Here is a 21,460-nt window from a genome sequence, read left to right on the forward strand (position 1 = left end):
GTCGACTTTCCTGAAGTACTCCCCCATTGATAGAAATCAACACGTAATGAATTAAGACCCCACGGTTTGATGATTGATAGGTGTGTGGGTTGTCTTTCATTTTGACACGCAGAAAATGTTATAATAAACATAGATACTGTATGTTAAATGGATATATCCGCCTTCTTTCCATTCCCACAACAATATACATAAATAAATGGCATATTTTGGAAAATAGTTCGAATGGTGATTAATCATGATTAATTAATTTTTAAGCTGTGATTAATCTGATTAAAATTTTTAATGGTTTGACAGCCCTAATTTAATTTGAAAACATCGTTGCTTGCTTTAAAAGTAGCACAATTCATGATGTCAAACCTTGGGAAGTATCTAGATATCCCTGCCCTAATGCCAAACTAACTGCACACTGAATATGTGTCGCCGTTTGATGTGTATGTCTGGACCGCTGTGTAAAAAGGAGGGTGTCTGCCCCGTTACTTCTCTTCTTACTTCTATAAGAATAAAACACTGTGGACGGAGATCTCTTTTTCTCCCCCTCTTCTCCCTGCTGCAGCCCAGCAGCTGATCTCAGAGCACGCTCCCCTCTCCTGCAGGGGGGCGTGGTCAGCTGCAGCTCACAGAATCAGCCCCCTGTAAAAACAGTGCTGGAAAGAGCAAATGGAGCGAAATGAGGCGTGGCTAAAATGCAGGATCTTTTTGGTATTTTGAAAAAAATACTATATTCATATACTTTATATAGGTATGGCCCTACAATATATTGTTCAAATATAGCATGATAGGTCCACTTTAAGTGAGTTTTTATTGTGTTAACTTGTGTATTTATGCTTTTTAGATTGACTTTCTCTCTTTCTCTGTCCGTCTGTTCTAGAAACCGAAAGGAAGAGAGAGACTTCACAGCTGTCAGCAATGTGACAAATCCTTTACAGCATCTGGAACTTTAAAGCGCCACCTGCTTATTCACATGGGAGAAAAACCGTACAGCTGTGAAGAGTGTGGGACAACTTTCACTACATCAAGTACTCTCAAATCACATCAACTTATTCATACTGGAGAAAAACCGTACAGCTGTGAAGAGTGTGGGACAACTTTCACTACATCAGGTGCTCTCAAATCACATCAACGTATTCATACAGGAGAAAAACCGTACAGCTGTGAAGAGTGTGGGGCAACTTTCACTCAATCAAGTGCTCTCAAATCACATCACCGTATTCACACTGGAGAAAAACCGTACTGGTGTGAAGAGTGTGGGACAACTTTCACTGAATCAGGTACTCTCAAATCACATCACCGTATTCATACTGGAGAAAAACCGTACTGGTGTGAAGAGTGTGGGACAACTTTCAGTACATCAAGTGCTCTCAAAAGACATCACCGTATTCATACTGGAGAAAAACCTTACAGCTGTGAAGAGTGTGGGACAACTTTCAGTACATCAGGTGCTCTCAAAACACATCACCATATTCATACTGGAGAAAAACCTTACAGCTGTAATGAGTGTGGGACAACTTTCAGTACATCAGGTGCTCTCAAAAGACATCAACGTATTCATAATGGAGAAAAACCTTACAGCTGTGAAGAGTGTGGGACAACTTTCACTAGATCAGATGCTCTAGAAAAACATCACCGTATTCATACTGGAGAAAAACCGTACTGGTGTGAAGAGTGTGGGAAAACTTTCACTTCATCAAGTCATCTCAAAAGACATCTTCGTGTTCACACAGGAGAAAAACCATAGTGGTTTTAAGAGTGTAGGAGCCGCAATTAAGCATATTTAGATTTTTTCACAGTTTACAATAAACAATTCCCATCTATAGAGTGGCGAAGTCACGCCCATCTACTTCCGCTCCATGGGACCTTATTTCGGAAAAATAATGTATTGAAGTCAATGGAGAGAGAGAACTTATCTTTCGATCCCGTTTGAATTGTGCCATGAGTTATACATATGATGTCTGTCAATCTTAAAAAATAATTTCCATGTAAATAATCAGAATTTGTCGTAAAACTGTTGAAATATAAGACTTAAAAAATACGCAACTACAAAGACTACTAATCCCAGAGTAAGTGATGTCACAATTGTTTTCCTCCACTAAGAGATAGCTAAGATAAGATAACTTTAACAAGATGCCTGTGTGCTTAGTACCAGGTTGTTATCATACCAGCAATGGGTCTTGCTCGTTCTTTCGCTTATCGTCTGATGAAAGGACCAGCAGTGGCTGGATCAAGTTAGCTACCTAGCTAGTAGCTAGCATGTTAGTTAGCATTACAGCCTTGTCATTTTTATTAGCCTTAACATGAAGTAACATTAAGTAACCCAACATGTTAAACAGTAAGACTAGTAGTCATATTTCGTGAACCCTTTGAAGAGTACTGTCATCGGTGTGATCATTCTATAATACACAATTTAAGCCCGGGGGAGAAAAGCTAACGCTAGCATCGGCGATCACCGATCTTTTCTACTTCATGCTAGCTGCAGAAATGGTTGACATTACACATTTTAAAAGACCAGGCAGTTCAGAGAAAATCAAAGGAAGGCAGGCAGCTTTGCATGACGTTCTTCTGGACGTGTTTCATTGTGGTGATAGTGAGGGTAGTAAATCCTTTTGTTGACAAGACAGTAGTGACGGCCATCTTGGTGACGTGTGTTGTTCTGCGAAACCAGAGATGTATTTCATTGAGCGTTTCACACAAACAAATGTGTTTTTACGACACATTATTTTTTTTGACTTGCAAAATTATTTTTTAAATTGACAAACATCATATGTGTAATTCGTGTCACAATTCAAACAGGATCGAAAGATAATCTTTGTCTCTCCATTGACTTCAATACATAATATTTTCGAAATAAGGTCCCATGGAGCTCCACCGGAAGGGGAGGGACTTCGCCACTCTATTGGCCTTGTGTTGGGTAATCCTTTTTTCCATTACAGATCCCATCCCAACAGTGCCATCTGTTGACGTAACGTCAGAATTGACATGCATAATGTTCACTGTTCCTTTAAGTTTCGTTTTCTGGCTGTCCATCTGCCGACAGCGCGCTGTTTCAAACAGCTGACATTATTGCAGCATTAAATCCAAGCCATTGTCCAATGCAGTTTATGATTCCAATATACGATCCAGTTTTAATGCTGCTCATACCCGGCCGCTTTCCCAGCCTTGGCTCTCGGCCTCTCCTTTCGCCGTCTTGATGAGCGCAGGTGGTGACAATCTCGAGCTGATTGTGGCGTGTTGTCCAGCTGATCGGGGATGATGGTGTCGGTTGTGAAGTAATCCAATTGTTTGTCCGGTGAAAACGATCCTTAATCCAATGCGATATGTTTCTTATATTGTCCAGTTTCACTCATAGAGTACGATTCTACTTAATGTAATGGCAGTTTAAATGTTCCAGTGTCCTATATCTTTTTGCCATTACTTCACAGGAGGGTTTAGAGTGATCCTGACGCAGACACAAACATATGAAGTTCCGGTCTTTTGCTGCAGTTTTAGAATGAGGTTTTATTGCTTTACATACCAAGGTTTAAGTACACAGTGTCAATAGTTGTAGTATGAGCATCTGCTGGGGCTGGCCGTCTGGTAGAATCAGTATGCGCTTCCTCCTGGGTCCTCTTCCTGTCACCTATGACCCCTTTTATACACCCCGCCACCAAGTGTTCAAAATAATATTGCACTATACATATAAATAAGGTAAACTGAGACACCAACAACACCCATAAAATGGCTCCTACAAAGAGTGTGGGAAAACGTTTTCTTAAAGTATTCACCTTAAAGTCCATGAGCGAGTTTCACTGTTCATTAATCTGCTTCATGTATCTGGAACATATTTACGATGTTTTCAGTTTGATTATATTCTCTTGTTGAAATGATCAGACTACCAAAAATAAAATGGCCTTAGAAACAGACTCGTCACCCTGCATATTTGTTGTGTTTTGCAGCATATTATAAACATGTCATTCCCTTATCTTCAAATACCCCAGGTTGTGTAGGTATGTATTTGAGGTGTACTGTCCACATCGCAGACCTGAAGTCGTGCAGTCAATGTATGCGAAGTGTACAGGACCTTGGTCTCTGAGACTCAAAAAAGCCTTTCTCGCCTACCTGTCCACTTTGCATACCTGAGATCCTGTCATTTCTCGAAGATGGTGTGGCATATAGGGAGGTGCAATCTCCTGATGATATAGACTGTATTATAGTGGACATCTGCAACCCTAGAAAACAAGATAACATTAAGAAAAACAATTTATACAACCCATGTCCAAATCTAACCACTGATATATTTAAAGAAATAGCAGAATATAAACATAGGAAGGAAGTTTGGTGTGGTGATTTCAATGCACACAACAGTCTATGGGGCAGCAACCATACAGACAGTAACGGAAACATAGTGGAAGAAATGCTGGAGGAAAGAACACTAGTATGCCTTAATGATGGACATGGCACAAGAGTAGATGTTCACAGGGGGAAAGTCTCATGCCTGGATCTGACATTAGTGTCAAACTGTGTTACGGCTGCTGCCTTCCTGGTCCTCTTAACTGTGTTAATGTGTGTTGCATGTAAATGAGCTGTGCGATTGCCCGCCATCTCCTGGTCCGCCCCCTGAAGATTGTGATTGGAGCACGCCGGGTCTGACGCACTCCAATCGCAGCGTACAGCCGGCGCACTGGGGACAATCATCACTCTGGAGGCTCTGTTGAGTGAACAGACGCCTCTCGCTACTTGCTCTTCGGTCTGTGGTTAAATTGTGTGGTCTGTGTTTTGTAGTGTGATATGATTAGATGTGACTATGTGATTAGAGTATCTGAGTCTCTTAATTGACGGTAGTTGTTTAGTTTAGCTGTGTTTTTTTACAGCCTCCTTTTCTTTAGTTAGTACCACTTTGACAGTGAGGGTTTTAGTTACTATTTAGTTTATCTATTTCTTTGTATGTAAACAGGCTCCCTTTTTAGAGTCCTCCCTTTGTTTGGTTGTTTATGTAAACTTGCGCCCTTGTGGCCACTTTGTTTGTTTCAGGCTGCCTGCGTGCCATTTTGTTTCACCCTGGTATAATAAAGCCATTTATAATTATTACCAATTCCAATCTGGTGTATGTTGCTTTCCTCTTCCCCTAGTCGGGACGTAACAAACTGTTTGGTTCATACATGTGAATGGTTTGTTTTGAATAACTCCACGGTAGGAAGTGTTTAGAGTCGGAGAGGTCCTGATAATTTATTCCGGTAAATTACTCTGACCTACTAATTGACCTTTCCGAAGTTATTGAGTCTATGTAAGTTTGCTGCTTGGCTCAGATCCACCAACGTCAGCAAGATCTCACCTCTTCCTAACCCCCAGAAGAACCAGGTTCAATTAACTGCTGTTTCAATTCAGACAACTCTTTTTTAATCTGTTTAAGGGATCCCGAAGGATTTTGATATCAGTAAATGGAGTGTGCTCCTACCTAAGTGTGTGTGGCAGGGTGCAGTCTTACCTTTTAAGCAGGAGAGGAGAGCACAGGTGTCTTTTAAATTATCCCAGTCCAACAGGTGGGATTCAGTTTATTTGAAGAAAAATAGGTCCAAACTAATACAGGGTTTTTACCTTCTCTCTTTACAACATTATAATCATACTAAAAAAATGGTGCTGTGATCATGTTCAAATATGAAACTTTAATTCACAGTCTTACATTTATTACCAAAATGTTTAATTTCAACTGCCCAATTCAGTTGTGACATTTTAAAATTCTCCCGATAGAATTTAGAGGTATTTCCTCGTAAAAAGACCGGTGACAATAAAAAGCGCATTCAACTTTTCATTCACCAAATCAATTCACATCAGTTTCAAACCTCTTTTTCCGACACAGACGGCGGGTATAACATTCAAAAACCCATTCCTATCCGCCAAGATTTCAGAGGAAGATCCTCACAGGTCGCGGGTTATAATATTCACAAACACATCTCTCATCAAATCATTCCACTCAGCCAACAACCAAGAAATTCGAGAGATATTTACCCCGTCTGGGAGGACCTTACCGAGAGCTATTAACCCAGCTCAGAAGCTTTCACTCTCAACCCCTGTCTTTATGCACAAAAACCCCGATAGAATTTTCCAAAACGCCTCCTCCACACCCAAATTTGTGAAAAACTGGGCATGGCTTCTACTGTACAGGGCTAAACATGACCCGACATGTTCCATAGCTTTATGGCATAAGACACACCTTCCCATGTTAGTGTAAAAAGGACATGACCCCTTTAGGCCTCTAATGTTTTTCTCCTTAAGCTTGGAGCCCCCCTCCCTGTGTACTGCTGCCAGAGGAGAGGGAGAAAACGGCCTACTCTCTTCAGAGACACCCATAACTCTTTTTAGGCTGTACACTCAACTTAACAAACCACTTGGTTATGTTTATACTGTAACTATAGAAAAACATTGTGGGTTTCATTGTGGGTTATACAAAAATATAATTGATTATATTTGATTATAACTAACTTTCGTTTTAAGTATTAAACATACTATGAAAACTCACAACACCCTCTTTTTAAAACGTAAAGTTATCAAATAGCAACAGAAAAAATTGTAAGCATACATACATATTCAAAAAACCGTCAAGAAGCATTCTCATTATGGGTTTATACAAGAATGTGATTGATTATAACTAACTTTCGTTTTTAAGTATTCACTTTATACTATGATCTCAACAGAAGTGACCATTATCCAGTGCTTCCTAAAATGAATACTAATGTATATATGCAGGAAGGAGGTGTAATAACCAGGTGGTGCTTTGCTAAAGCTGATTGGGGGAAATGTAGGATATGGTGTGAGGAGTCGGTCCACCTGCTAACATCAGAGGGAAGCATAGAGGTCATTACAAGCCACATAACGCAACATATACTAAATGCAGCAGAGAACAGTATACCCAAAGCAACAACCAAGGGTAGGAAGAAAGTGGTGCCATGGTGGAATGAGGAATGCAGCAGGGCTACTAAAGAGTGAAACGATGCATTTAGAGAATTAAAGAAACATGACACAAAATAATGTTATAGAGTATCAAAGGAAAAGGGCAGCTGCTCGAAGGACAGTAAAATACACACACAAGAGAACATGGAGAGAATTGTGTTCTACCATTGGCAGAGGAGTAACATTAGGTGATGTCTGGTCCATGTTTAAGCAGATGAGTGGGAAAAGGAAATCCATTAAAATGCCAGCTTTGGTTGATGGGGAGAGGCTGGCAGTGACAGATAAAGAGAAGGCAGGTATGTTAGGAAGGACACTTGCAGCAGTACATAGTGGGGAGCATCTCAGTGATATCCATAGGCCGGAGAGACGTGATGTAAGAATTACATATTTATTGATTACACGTCATATGAATGAAATGATTGCCATGATAATACAACAGGAGAATGTAATGGTGTTTGGCGATTAGGCCCCGGTTTGCAAGATAATCATTCAGGAGGGAAAGCACCGCTCCGATGAAATCCCCGGGGTCTAGACACTGGTGGTGGTGATGAGTAGGTGAGACCGGTCTGAAGGAGGAAGGTTTAGCTTTGTCCTGAAGGAGACAGGAGGCGAGAGGGGTGGAGGCGGGTTGCGTGTGATCATCTGCAATGACAACTGACAGGGAGGAAGAGCAGGCATTTAAGGCATTTAGCATGTGCAGCGATTGGCTGCTGAGGGGTGACGCCCTCATATTTAATGAGGGGGGAAGGGAGCCATAGAGTGACGTGTGAGTGACTCGAGTTAGGTCTTCCTTATTGAACTTGCGCTAAAGCTTTCATTTACTAGCAGAGAATGAAAAGGTGAAGGAGAAGAGACGGGATAATAGGTCAGCTCTGGATGTGGAATTAGTAAGAGTGAGTAATGACGTGGGAAAAACATTGAAACAGCTCCGCGCTGCACTGGAAATGCGCCAGAAGTCCTAATTTAAGGGGTAATTTCTCCCAAAAAATGTTGGCAGCAACTCTATCCACCTTGTCAAATGAAATAAAACAAATGTGTTGTGTTATATCAGCTGCACAATTGACCGAATATATGGTGTTCTTATCAGGGGCGGTTCTAAGGGGGGCCAGTGCCCCCCTAATACTGACCTTGGACCCCCTGTGGCCCCCCCCTGGAAATGAAAAGTTTATGATTAAACGTTATTTGTCATTGTTGGAGCCAGTATTTTGATTTTATAAGAAAGGTCACCTAATTGTGACGTCTGTAGTCAACGCACTATAAAGGACTACAATTCCCACGGCGCCTGCACTAAAGCCACAGTGATGGGCAACCTGTTGGAGAGACGCCGTCGAGGAACAGTTGTAACCATACACGTACACAAATCGTATAAGTACTCTTTAAGTTATGAAGTTATAGAAGCCTTATCAAGAAGAACGAATACCGTTGTTTGTTATTTGAGTTTTGCCTCTTTGTTTTTAATATTGTAAAGGCCTCTTTTCTTTGTTGCTTGTGTAAAAGTTTGTTATTTTATTTTGATCAAACACATCGCAACATCATCCAAACCATCGGAGGCCGAGTAACTCTTCAACTGTAAGTAATATAAAGGAAAGAAAACGAGTTAGAAGTGTCTGTTTAAGGCGTCTAGTGGCTTGATAGAAAAACAAGGAATGAAGCCACAACAATCTTTCTAGTCGGACCCATTAGAGCGTAAAAACTGTAACTAAAAGTATCTGAAATAAATATGTACTGAAAGAATAACTGTATGCATTGTTTCTTATGCGCAATTACTTCATACTGTCTTTGTCTTTTTCGTCCTGCATTTATTGGGCCCCCCTCAGAAAATAACCGGCCCCCCAGTCAGAATATAGCATGGTGATGAAGTTGGTCCTATAACCTGTGACCTTTAATCTGATTAGGCGTTCTCTGCCGGTTATAAAGGAGCCATGAAAACACAACAACTTCAGTCTAATGTAAAAATAAATACATTTATGTCATCAAGTTTTTTTATCTAGCACATTTTAACAAGGCAAGGTGTTACTCCGCGGAAAGTGTTGCTTTATCTTTATGATACAAAACTAATCCCATAGAAGCAGGGATGCTAGTACTTACGTGTGTACAATGTCTCAACGACTCACAAAGTCAGGCTTTCAAAAGAGAAAAGAAAGGAGAGAAAAAGAGAGGACTAAAGGGCGACAGTATGTCACCCAGTTTTTCAAAAGAAAAGGTGAGTGTGGTCCATGAGTGGTGGAAATTAGTCTGTTAGCTAAGCGTAGTCCATTGTAAATTAAATTTTAATGTTTTGGTGGGGAAAGTTTGAGAAACCGTCTCGAGATACACTTTTTGTTATATTCCATGGAATGCTCTTAACATCCCGATAGCAATGAATATCTGAAGTGCTTTGACAAAAAATCCATTAAAAAAACGTCATCTGTGGAAGCCGTGTGCACAAACTTATCTCGTGCCCTCATTGGTCATGTGCACTCTGTGAGGAAGTGGCAGATTTTCTCCGGTTGTGTATTTTCAAATTCTTGCGCACTCGAGCTGGTTTCTCCGAAATTACGAAATTAAATCATAAATAAAGTACTCAAATTCCCCTTTAAGTACTGTTAATATCTTCACAGAAAATTCAGAGGTTTTTAATTTCACTCCTCTTTTAGCTGACATTTAATACATGCAGGTACATTTTTAGCAGCTATTCATACTAAATCAGTTGTCCCTCCCCCTGGTGCCAGGACCAACAGATCCATCTCTAGGCTCCACAGCCCTGTCCCCCCATAAGGCTGTGCAGTCTTGCCATGCTGTCCATTGAAAGCCAGTTGGCTAGAAAGCTGGACTTCAAGGACTTGATCAGTGACTTTGCCTGTAAGAAGGCTAGGCGCTGGGCTCTTGGTGAGTAAGGCTGAGCCAGGGCTCGTAATAACTGTTAAAGGGCAAGGCTATGGTAACGATATTGGATAACTACATACAAGATGCATGATGAGAAAAATACTTTTCATTTCCATTTCCGTTTTGCCCGTTTACACTTATACCCGCTTATTTTGTAGTTGGTATGTATATTTAATTAAAAAATCTGCTGCTTATGTTTTTTTTTTTATAGCATTTTATAAATGATAATATTGGTGTTAATGTTCACTTTATTTTAATTTAAGAGGTCATGTATATTAAAGTTATATTTATTTAGATTTTTGAATGTTCCATTCAAAAATGTTATTAAAAAGGCATGTACTCCATAAAAGATGACTATTGAGGTCTATTGTCAGGATTGTTAGTGTTATATCAAATAGTGAATTCTACTGCAGAAGAATGTTGCACGTCTGCACAGTGTTATATGTTCACCGCTCAGTGTCAGTAAATAGTGTGCAGTTAGTATTGGACTACAAGATAGATGCAAGCCTGTACAGGTAGAGTTATTTAAAGCATAAATGAGTCGGTTGGGTTCTGGAGGTGTGGTTACAGCATTGTGCTTGGTTGGCGTGGCCTGGGCCTGGTGGTGGGGCCCAATGTGATATATTTCCATGGGGCCCAAAATCCCTGGCGGCGCCCCTGGATCTGGCCCGCCGGTATATTGCACGCACACCTTCACTCCATCCTGAGGGTCTCCTCCGCTCAGAGCCTGAGCCCAAACATTGATGAACTTGCACCCAAGATGAGATGCTAAGTATCTGAACTAGCATCACAGAGCAGCAACCTGAGTTTAATGGATGTTTCCTTCTGTACTTTTTCACTCACGACAACAGGGCATGTTTGGTTTGTTCTTTGAGGGAAATAGTTTTGTTGAAGCTGTTGTTGGCCTGTGGAAAAATGTAATCATAAGAAATGACTCTGGAAAAGCTGCAGATAAAGCCATAAGAAATTAATGCAACTGATTATTTAATGTTTAATGTTGTTTTTATAGGCAATCTGTAAATGTCTATTAATGCTTGTTTGTCTGCGCCCCAGTTGCATCCAGCTACAGCTCGCAATACATTTAATACTTTTTAGCATTTTGTTTTCCACTTGATTAATATGCATGTTCCATGTGTATTTGCTATCAAACCACAGTCCTAGGTATTTGAACTCATTCACCTTTGTCATTGGACGATCATATAGTGTTAGCTGTTGGCCATCAGTCTTGTGTTTGTTTGTAAATACCATGTAGCATGACTTGCTTTCTGACATTTTGAATCCCCAGTTATATGACCACCTCTCCAGTTTTTTAATCGCTCTAGCTTCTCCATTACTTATGGGGCATGTCTTCCCCTCATCCACATATCCCCATCATCTGCGTGTAGAGCCCATTGGATGAATGTGTCTAAGCATGTCAATATGTCATTAATCATGATGTTAAATAATATTGGACTGACTGCACTCCCTTGGGGAATACCATTTTCTATTTCTAAATAATTGGAAATATCTGCTCCAACCTTTCCTCTAAATGTCCTGTCTGTTCAAAAGGCCCTTACCCAATTGAACATTCTCCCTCCAATACCCATTCTACTCAATGTGATCAGTAACCCCTCCCTCCACACAGAGTCATACGCCTTTTCAATGTCAAAGTACACTATTGTCATTATCTCTTTCATTTTCAATGTTTTTCCCACGTCATTACTCACTCTTACTAATTCCACATCCAGAGCTGACCTATTATCCTGTCTCTTCTCCTTCACCTTTTCATTCTCTGCTAGTAACTGCTGTTTTTGCTGCCTATGGATATCACTGAGATGCTCCCCACTATGTACTGCTGCAAGTGTCCTTCCTAACATACCTGCCTTCTCTTTATCTGTCACTGCCAGCCTCTCCCCATCAACCAAAGCTGGCATTTTAATGGATTTCCTTTTCCCACTCATCTGCTGAAACATGGACCAGACATCACCTAATGTTACTCCTCTGCCAATGGTAGAACACAATTCTCTCCATGTTCTCTTGTGTGTATTTTACTGTCCTTCGAGCAGCTGCCCTTTTCCTTTGATACTCTATAACATTATTTTGTGTCATGTTTCTTTAATTCTCTAAATAAATCGTTTCGCTCTTTAGTAGCCCTGCTGCATTCCTCATTCCACCATGGCACCACTTTCTTCCTACCCTTGGTTGTTGATTTGGGTATACTGTTCTCTGCTGCATTTAGTATATGTTGCGTTATGTGGCTTGTAATGACCTCTATGCTTCCCTCTGATGTTAGCAGGTGGACCGACTCCTCACACTATATCCTACATTTCCCCCAATCAGCTTTAGCAAAGCACCACCTGGTTATTACACCTCCTTCCTGCATATATACATTATTATTCATTTTAGTAAGCACTGGATAATGGTCGCTTCCTACAGTGGAGTTATTCAAAACAAACCATTTGCATGAACCAAACAGTTTGACACTAATGTCAGATGCAGGCATGAGACTTTCCCCCTGTGAACATCTACTCTTGTGCCATGTCCATCATTAAGGCATACTAGTGTTCTTTCCTCCAGCATTTCTTCCACTATGTTTCCGTTACTGTCTGTATGGTTGCTGCCCCATAGACTGTGCATTGAAATCACCACACCAAACTTCCTTCCTATGTTTATATTCTGCTATTTCTTTAAATATATCAGTGGTTAGATTTGGACATGGGTTGTATACATTTATTATCCTATGTTGTTGTAATGTTATCTTGTTTTCACAGGGTTGCAGATGTCCACTATAGTACAGTCTATACCATCAGGAGATTGCACCTCCCTATATGCCACACCATCTTTGAGAGATGACTGCAAGGTCCTGTACACTTCGCATACATTGACTGCACGACTTCAGGTCTGCGATGTGGACAGTACACCTCAAACACATCACTACACAACCTGGGGTATTTGAAGATATAAGATAAGATGCATTCTATCGAGCACTTTCGTTGAAGTGCAGGCTATACGCCACTTTCGGGTCCCGGGGGAGCAGCTCCAGGGGAGCAGCTGGGACCCGAAAGTGGCGTATAGCCTGCACTTCAACATCAACGAAAGTCCTCGATATATGCTATATTGAATCAATAACACAAACTAACTGTATCACTATAACATGATGATGATGGTGATGAAGAATGCATCTAACGTTCCGCTGTTCATTATAATACAAAAACAGCATTAAACAAACCATCATGCTCTTACTTTGAAATCATGCGGAAATGTCGCCATCAGTGGGCCATCACGTGGTTTCCGAAAATAACCGAGTGACACGAGTAGATTTTAGCCGAGACCAACGGAAAATATGTCTCAAAATTCCGTGTGTGTAAAAAGACGATCCGCGAACAGAGATTTGAGATCCGTGAACAGAGATTTGAGATCCGCAAGCGCATTTTTGGTCCACAAATACAAAATGGATTCACAAATGCCTGATCGAAAGGTGTAAATGTTAAAGAGATATTCACAGATCTTTTTTTTTAAATTTGTGAACATATTTAGCCTATTTGCAGATCCGTTTTACACTTGCAAATGTATTTGTGAGTTTGCAAATCTTTTAAATGCATTTGTGGATGGTGTTTTACATTTACAAATCACATATTTACACACAAATTATTTGTATGTTCACACAAATTATTATGAGACATATCTATGCCCATAGGAAGTCAACCAGAAAATAAAGTAATAAGGACATGGACAAATGAAAGTAGGGAGCAGTTGAAAGTCTGTTTTGATTGGACAGATTGGGACATTTTTCAGGAAGGTTCAACAGATGAAATAACTACTATTACCAAAGACTATATTAACTTCTGTGTTCCCACTAAAGAAATACAAATCTATCCAAGTAATAAATCATATGTGACTAAGGACATTACAATAAGTTATAAAAACCAGGAAAATAGCTTTCAAAAACAAAGACTATGGAGCACTTGAACAGACAGAGAGAGAACTGAAAGTCAAATTGAGGGAATCAAAACACACAGAGAGCTTTTGGGAAATGCTTTTAAAGCCAAACACCCCAAAAAAGTGTGGGACACCATGAGAACCGTGACAGGAATGACCTCTTCAGCTAAACATATTGTGACGGACAAGACATACTTGATCCATACCAATTTGCCTATAAGCAAGGGGGTGGTACTGCTCCTACTCTGGTTCACATCATCACTAAACATTTAGATAAACGTCACACCTATGCAAGAGCCCTCTTCCTAGACTTCTCAGCAGCAACACAATACAAGCAGACATCTTGGTGTCAAAAATGGAAGTAAATCCATACCTGATTTAGTGGTATGCCGCTTTCCTCACCAGTAGAGAGCAACTTGACAAAACCCTGTCATCTGCCATCACACCCAATGTAGGGGCCCCCCAGGGCTGCGGGAGTTCAGCTGTGCTCTTAGCTTCTTTTAGCTTCTTTTGATGACTTTACTGAACTGCTGTCTATAGTGTGTTTTGACTTTGACCGTCTAGTCATTGTTGGTGATTTTAACATCCATGTTGACAACCCCCAGGACAGAGCGGCTAAAGAACTGTTTTGTGTTCTTGATAGCTATGGACTGACTCAGCATGTGACGGAGCCCACGCACAACAAGGGGCACACTCTGGACTTAATGATCTCAAAGGGTCTGAATATCTCTGAGGTTGTGGTGACTGATGTTGCGCTCTCTGACCATTCCTTTGAGAGCTCTCTTTCTGTTCACACAAATGTTCAAAAAGAGGTAACCACAAAGCGATATTTAACTGAAAACACTAGGGAAATGTTTACTCAGGATGTTTCTTCCACACTTGCCCCTGCTAACATCTCAGTAAATGAGCTAGTAGATTATTTTAATTCAAAAATAAAAATGTTATAGATGCCATTGCTCCAACTAAGGTAAAGGAAGTGACTGGGAAGAAAATATCTCCATGGAGAAAGGCCATGACCGTGAGAACAGAAAAAAGAGTGTGTCGAAAAGCTGAACGTAGGTGGAGAAAAACATATCTCCAGGTTCACTTTGAAATCTATAAAGAGAGACTTGGCTTTTATCATTTGGAATTGTAAATTGGACGACAGTCTTTCTTCTCTGACATCATTGCCAAAAACAATGCATGTGCCTTGTTTGCTACCGTCGACAGACTAACAAACCCCACAGTGTCAGTATCCCCCCCATTCAGAAAATCAGACAATCAGTCAGTGCCTCTGCATCAGGTACAGCAGATGTGTTGTCTGTGTGTCCACCTAAAATCAATACAAACACCATGACACAGTTCCATCAGATTAATGATAGAAACCTAGAGGACATTATTCAACTTCTGAAATCCTCCTCCTGCTGCCTTGATATTATTCCAACAGGGTTTTTCCAAGATGTTTTTCCTTGCATGGCCTCAGATCTACTTCACAAAGTAAACAAGTCTCTTCGCTCAGGTGTTTTTCCACAGGCTCTGAAAACTGCAGTCATTAAAACGATCTTAAAAAAATAATAATCTAGACGCTTCAGTAATGAACAATTACAGGCCCATATCAAACCTCCCATTTCTAGGTAAAATCATTGAAAAAGTAGTTGTTCAACAGTTGAGTAATTTCTTGCATTTAAATAACTGTTTGGATGTGTTCCAGTCAGGCTTTCGTCCAAACCACAGCACTGAGACTGCTCTTGTAAAGACAATCACATCTTCAATGACATCCACTTATGGCACATTTCCACTGCAGGGCCTCACACGGCTTAGTACGGTATAGTTAGGCCTTGGTAGGCCAGGCAGCCGACGTCAAATGTCCTATTAGAGTTGCCGTATGGAGTTGTCAGATATGGTGGACCATCTCGCACATGCGCACTGCAGATAGGGCAGGGCTGCAGATCGGGTAGTGACAATGTGAACCACAAAACCAACATCAGCCGTTAGCTGTTAGCCCTCAGAGCTCACAGCTCCTCATATCTAGGGTTGGGTATCGTTTGAATTTCCACGATTCTGATTCCGGTTCTTAAATTACGATTCTTTGAGGGGCAGGGTAAAAAAATTATAAATTACTTCTTCCACCAAAAAAATTACATTTATTCGAGAAACTTTTACACAGGTTAGTTTACAGTAATATTCACATTAATCAGTCTGTTTATATTCACTGCTATGTAACTGTAACCTGAGAACCACTGAAGCTACAACAGTGCAAAAGTCCAACATTTAAAGGAGACGGATTTAAATGCTAGAGCGTCGGAAAAAGTCAAGAAATTAGCCAAAACCGAAAAAAGAAGCAACATCTGGCTGCATTTCAATGATATTGGAGAAAGCAAAGCTGAGTGCAGGATTTGTAAAATGAAAATAACCTTCAGAGCAGGGTTTTTTTTTTGTTGGTAACCACTCAGGATTTATTGCCAGAGGTGGTTGAAGTTCGGATCTTGTACTTGAGTAAAAGTACCAGAGTTTAGGAATACTCGGTTACGATAAAAAGTCCTGCATTCAAAATGTTGCAAGTAAAAGTACAAAAGTATTAGCATCAAAATATACTTAAAGTACCACCTGCAGAGGGATCTAGATTCAGGTGTTCTTTTCCCCAGAGCCCGCCTCGCTGCACATTATCCCTTGCATAAAGATAGATTGTGGGTCCCTTACAACATGTTGTACACAGTGGAAATAAACATTCTGGTCACCTTAACATCAGGGATCCTATACATTAAACTACTTCTGAATCAAACCGTCACGGTAGCCTTACCTTACTGATCCCTCTTAAATTCGAAAAAAAACACGTTACTTTACCAGCAGAGAGAAAATGGATTATTAAATTATGAATGTTACTAATAAAGAGCAATTTGATTATTAAGTATTATTCTGTTGATCGATGTCATTACATTACATTACATTTAGCTGACGCTTTTATCCAAAGCGACTTACAGTAAGTACATTCGACCAGGAAGATATAACCTTGAAGAAAACAGAATCATATAAGTACATCAGGTTTCATAGAGCCAAACATTTCAAGTGTTACTCAACTGGTTCTAGATAAGCCAGTTCTTTGTTAGTATATAAGTGATTTGTTAGTAAAGAGATGAGTTTTCAGTCTGGAAGGTGTGTAAGCTATCTGCTGTCCTGATGTCAATGGGGAGCTCATTCCACCATTTTGGAGCCAGGATAGCAAACCCACGTGTTTCTGCTGATGGGAACTTGGGTCCCCTTCGCAGCGAGGGTGCAGCGAGCCGTTTGGTTGATGCAGAGTGGAGTGCACGTGCTGGGGTGTACAGTTTAACCATGTCCTGGATGTAGGAAGGGCCAGATCCATTCGCAGCATGGTACGCAAGTACCAGTGTCTTGAAGTGGATTCGAGCAGTTACCGGAAGCCAGTAAAGGGAGCGGAGGAGCGGCATGGTTACATTACATTTGGTGAAAAGCACTTAATGACTTGTTTAAGACTCGTTTTGTCAAAGTTTAGGACTTGGACTTGAACTTGCCCATCCTGACTTGAGACTTGACTCGAACTTGAGAGCAAAGTCTTGAGACTTGACTCGGACTTGCAAAACAATGACTTGGTCCCACCTCTGCTAAACACCCATATGAAAAAGATCGGTTTACATTTTAATAATCAAATAAGTATGTGAACATAACCAGTAACCCATAGCCAATAACAAATACATGTAACGTATTTTATTTTTGTTGTTCATTCATATCTTATTTTACCATTTTATTTATGCATATCTTTTTATCTCTTCAGTTTAAAACAATATGTCTGGTTTACTGTCCTATAGTATACATTGGAATGATTTCAAACCTGTTTTATCCCAATAATTGTAAAGAAGTGCCTTGGAAATATGTGTTTACATAAATTGTGATCAAAACGTTTGAGACCCACTGAGATAACTTAGACTAAAGTGAACTATCTAAACCCTCAGAGTCCTTTACCTCACCGAGCTGTAGTTATCAGCCTCTCAGTCTGACTGGAGAGGACTCTCCCTCCACATCATTGTAGAAACATCTTCTTCTTCCGTTAGAGCAGCTAGCACCAGATGCTAATAACAACAGCGCCCTCCCTTTCTCCCTCCCTCGCTCACTCGCACTTTGGCTGTGAGCTGCGGGTGCCAGATAAGCCAACATCCCCCATTTTCATCACTTACAGCGCCCATCGTACAGGGGAAATGAAAAGTGCAACCGGGATGAAAAGGGTGTTACATTTACTTAATTATAAATGTTGTTGCATCAAGGCCGAAAATTAGGATGAGCCCCAACGGTCAAAACATTTGTTTTCCCTCCCAGAGCCGTCCACAGCGCCTCCACAGATCTGGCGCCCTAGGCGAACATCTATAACGCCAGTGCGACAAAATTATCCCAAGGACTATTATAACAGAAAAGGATGGCATTCTGTTGTTCTTCAGGCTGTTGTTGATGGCAGGGAGATGTTCTGGGATGTGTGTGTTGGCGACCCAGGTAGTGTACATGATGCTAGAGTGCTAAAACAATCCAATCTGTGGGTGGCTATCAGTGATGGAGTGTTGCTAGGCCAAAACAAAATGACCATCTCTGGCTGTGATGTGGGACATTACCTGATTGGTGACCCAGCCTATCCAATGCAAAGATGGCTAATGAAACCATTTTCGGACACTGGGAGACTGACCCCTGAACAGCACACAATTACAGGCTGAGCAGTGCACGGTCGGTTGTTGAGATGACGTTTGGAAGGCTAAAAGGAAGATGGAGGTGCCTCCTAAAAAGGAACGACTGCGAGCTGGAGCTCAGCAAAATAATGACAGTGACTTGCTGTGTACTACACAACATATTTGAGGAACATAGCGACAACTTCACTGACGATTGCCATGAACTTGTGTACGACCAACACCCCTTACCAGATAATGGTAGACAAGAAGGAGCTGATGTTAGATCCACATTGATGGACTATTTCAATATGGGGGACCACTAATATTACTGCAGTTAAACCTGATCTATTTTGTATCATGCCTTTTTTTTTTAATAAAATCACTGGATCAGACTTGAAGTGTGTTTATTTTGTATACAAATCACAGCATCTAGATACAAACAGGTATGAACTATATTCTTATAAAAAAAGTGCATACCCAAACGGTTTAGACTATATTCTTAACTCAAATACACAGTGGGCCAAAATAAAAATAAATGGGTACTAGTCGAGGGCCGGACTGGTTCAATGTTTATTGCAAAACGTATTGAAATGAACTTATTGCACATATTAAACCTGGAACTAACAAAGCTTAAATTGTTGCCTATAAAAAGATTACACATTAAATCAGTTGCATTCCTTTCTTATGGCTCCATCTGTCATTTCTGTGGTTTAGACTATATTGTAAAATCAAATGAAAAAAACTATAAAAAGCACATCGAGTTATGAATACAATTGAAACTGGACAAAAGAACTACAAATAATATAGAACATTATCATACAGTCCTGGCCTCCCCAAAATAACAACCATTGTTAACGGCAGTCCTTATTATATATCCATAATAACAATGACTGCTGTTGTTATGGAAATCTAAAAACCCCAATACTGTAGAGTACAAGTCAGAAAACAAATAAATGGTGAATCCAACAGAGTTGTCTTTCTGGTGATGTTTATTTGAGGCCTCAAACAAACATCAGATACAATAAAATATAGACACAGGTCTCACAGAGTATAGGATAGTCTGCGCGAGTGTGCGCAGTTTTTTATAATAGCAAAGCAATATAAAGGGAGAGTAAAAAGGTGGGGAGGAGAAGAAATCTTCACACGGTCACATTGTTATTAGACACCTGGCCTTGAGCTGTAGAAGTTCTCGTGTGACTTTGTGTGAGTCAACTCAGTAGCCAAAACAGCTCTGTGGCCTTGAAGTAGAGAAGATAGAGGAAAACAGCACAGTAACCTAATGAGAAGCATTTGGTTACTTTGAACATGTCAGGATATAATAAAATTTCCACTACACTGTTCATCTACACAACAGTGGAACATGTTGATTTCATTATTGGCAATACTCAATCTTATTACCCTTTATCAAAATAGTATATTCTTACTAAAAACTATATTAATTAATTTGACAGAAAATAAAAAGGATCCCTATCAATGTAGCTTGTTTATACTGATGCTTCTATACTGTTATCAGAATAAAAAACATCATATTAGCCTGTATTGATGGGGCTCATATATAATGTACAGTATGTCATATCATAAGTGAATGCCCTGTAGTCAATCTGTGAGTGGGCCTTCTCCTAGGAAGACATTGCAAGTATACATTTAAATTTCAAACATCATTTTATGGGCACTTTAAATTATAAGGATTGCACACATGATTCATATCTGAGTAATATTAAATCTGGAACTAACAAAGCTTAAATTGTTGCCTATAAAAAGATTACACATTACATCAGTTGCATTACTTTCTTATGGCTCTATCTGCAGCGTTTCCAGAGTCATTTCTGTGGTTTAGACTATATTCTTATAAAAAAAGTGCATACCCAAACGGTTTAGACTATATTCTTAACTCAAATACACATGCCTATCCGTTTTTTCAATAAAATGGATCAGACATGACTTTTGAATTTTGTTTATTGTACAAATCAAAGACATGTATGGACAATAATTCACCAAAAAGTGTGGCGAATATACTATAATAATAATATGTATACAAAAAAGGTATGAACTATTTACATAACAAAATATGGTCAGCTTTTGTTGTTGGCCTCCATCACCTTCACAAGCCTGTCTACCATGCCAAGCATCGAGTGGCTGTTCTGCTCGATTCTGGTGAAAACTCGTAGGAACTCAGCATTGGCCACATGCACCTCCTGAAGCATCGCCTGGCCCTGCTCCTGAAGCCTGTTCTCACTTTTCTCCAGATACTCCAGAAGGCCAGATGATAAATCCCACTTCCTTTTAACTACAAAAAGAGAAAAATAAAGTCAACAATGTATTCATGGCATTTTATGAGATATATATTATATACTGTGTAATGAAAAAATGTTGTATTGTTCTTATGGCTGCAGTTGTATAACTTGAACAACTACTACAATGACTATGCCATGATAAATGCACATGGCAACAGGGAACAGTATTACTATTATGACCACTGTAAACCTTACCCTGTTTGTGTCGGCCCACTGGCTGGATTAGGTTCACCAGAGATTCCTGGGACGAGCTGCTTGTGGGAAAAGGAGACTCTTGCATCCGCATTGGTGAGCTACACGCCGACGGCAGTGGTGGTTCCGACACAGTACACTCCAAACCAGATATTTCTGTAAACACAATATAAACACAATGAATCATAAATCATTAGTGAGAAGAAAGAAGATACATCGGAGGCGTTAGCTGTCTTTGCCATGGGGATACCTTTGTTTATTATTGTTAGCATTAGCATGTTAGGGCTATTATTGGTTTGGATGCACACATCCGGTAGCTGTAGTAGGTCAACTTTAGCTTTATTACCAGGTCTGTCGATAGCTACATGGTTTAGTTTATGTTGTAGTTACAAATAAAACAAATGGGTAATGCATAACTCACCGGCATCAAATGAGCTCTGCACACTCAGCGACTCGTCCTGCAACATCATCGACGTGAGAGAAAGAGAGTTCACCGTGGATCCAAAACCACTCGTCGGTCTGTCCCCGAGGACCGAGTCTAGCAAGTCATAATGTGGAATTATTTTCGGACGACCGCTACCACTCCGTCCGAGGTCTCGCTTTTGGTCCCGATAGTCCTTC

At 40.2% G+C, this 21,460-nt stretch overlaps 2 pseudogenes; one reads left to right on the forward strand and one right to left on the reverse strand.

Annotated features, from left to right (window-relative positions):
- LOC117551909 overlaps window positions 1-21,460 on the reverse strand; it is a 430,097-nt pseudogene that overhangs the window by 202,116 nt on the left and 206,521 nt on the right.
- LOC117551910 overlaps window positions 1-21,460 on the forward strand; it is a 354,701-nt pseudogene that overhangs the window by 155,504 nt on the left and 177,737 nt on the right.

The sequence above is a fragment of the Gymnodraco acuticeps genome, unplaced genomic scaffold (genome assembly GCF_902827175.1).
Source record: "Gymnodraco acuticeps unplaced genomic scaffold, fGymAcu1.1, whole genome shotgun sequence".
In the NCBI taxonomy this organism is placed as follows: domain Eukaryota; kingdom Metazoa; phylum Chordata; class Actinopteri; order Perciformes; family Bathydraconidae; genus Gymnodraco; species Gymnodraco acuticeps.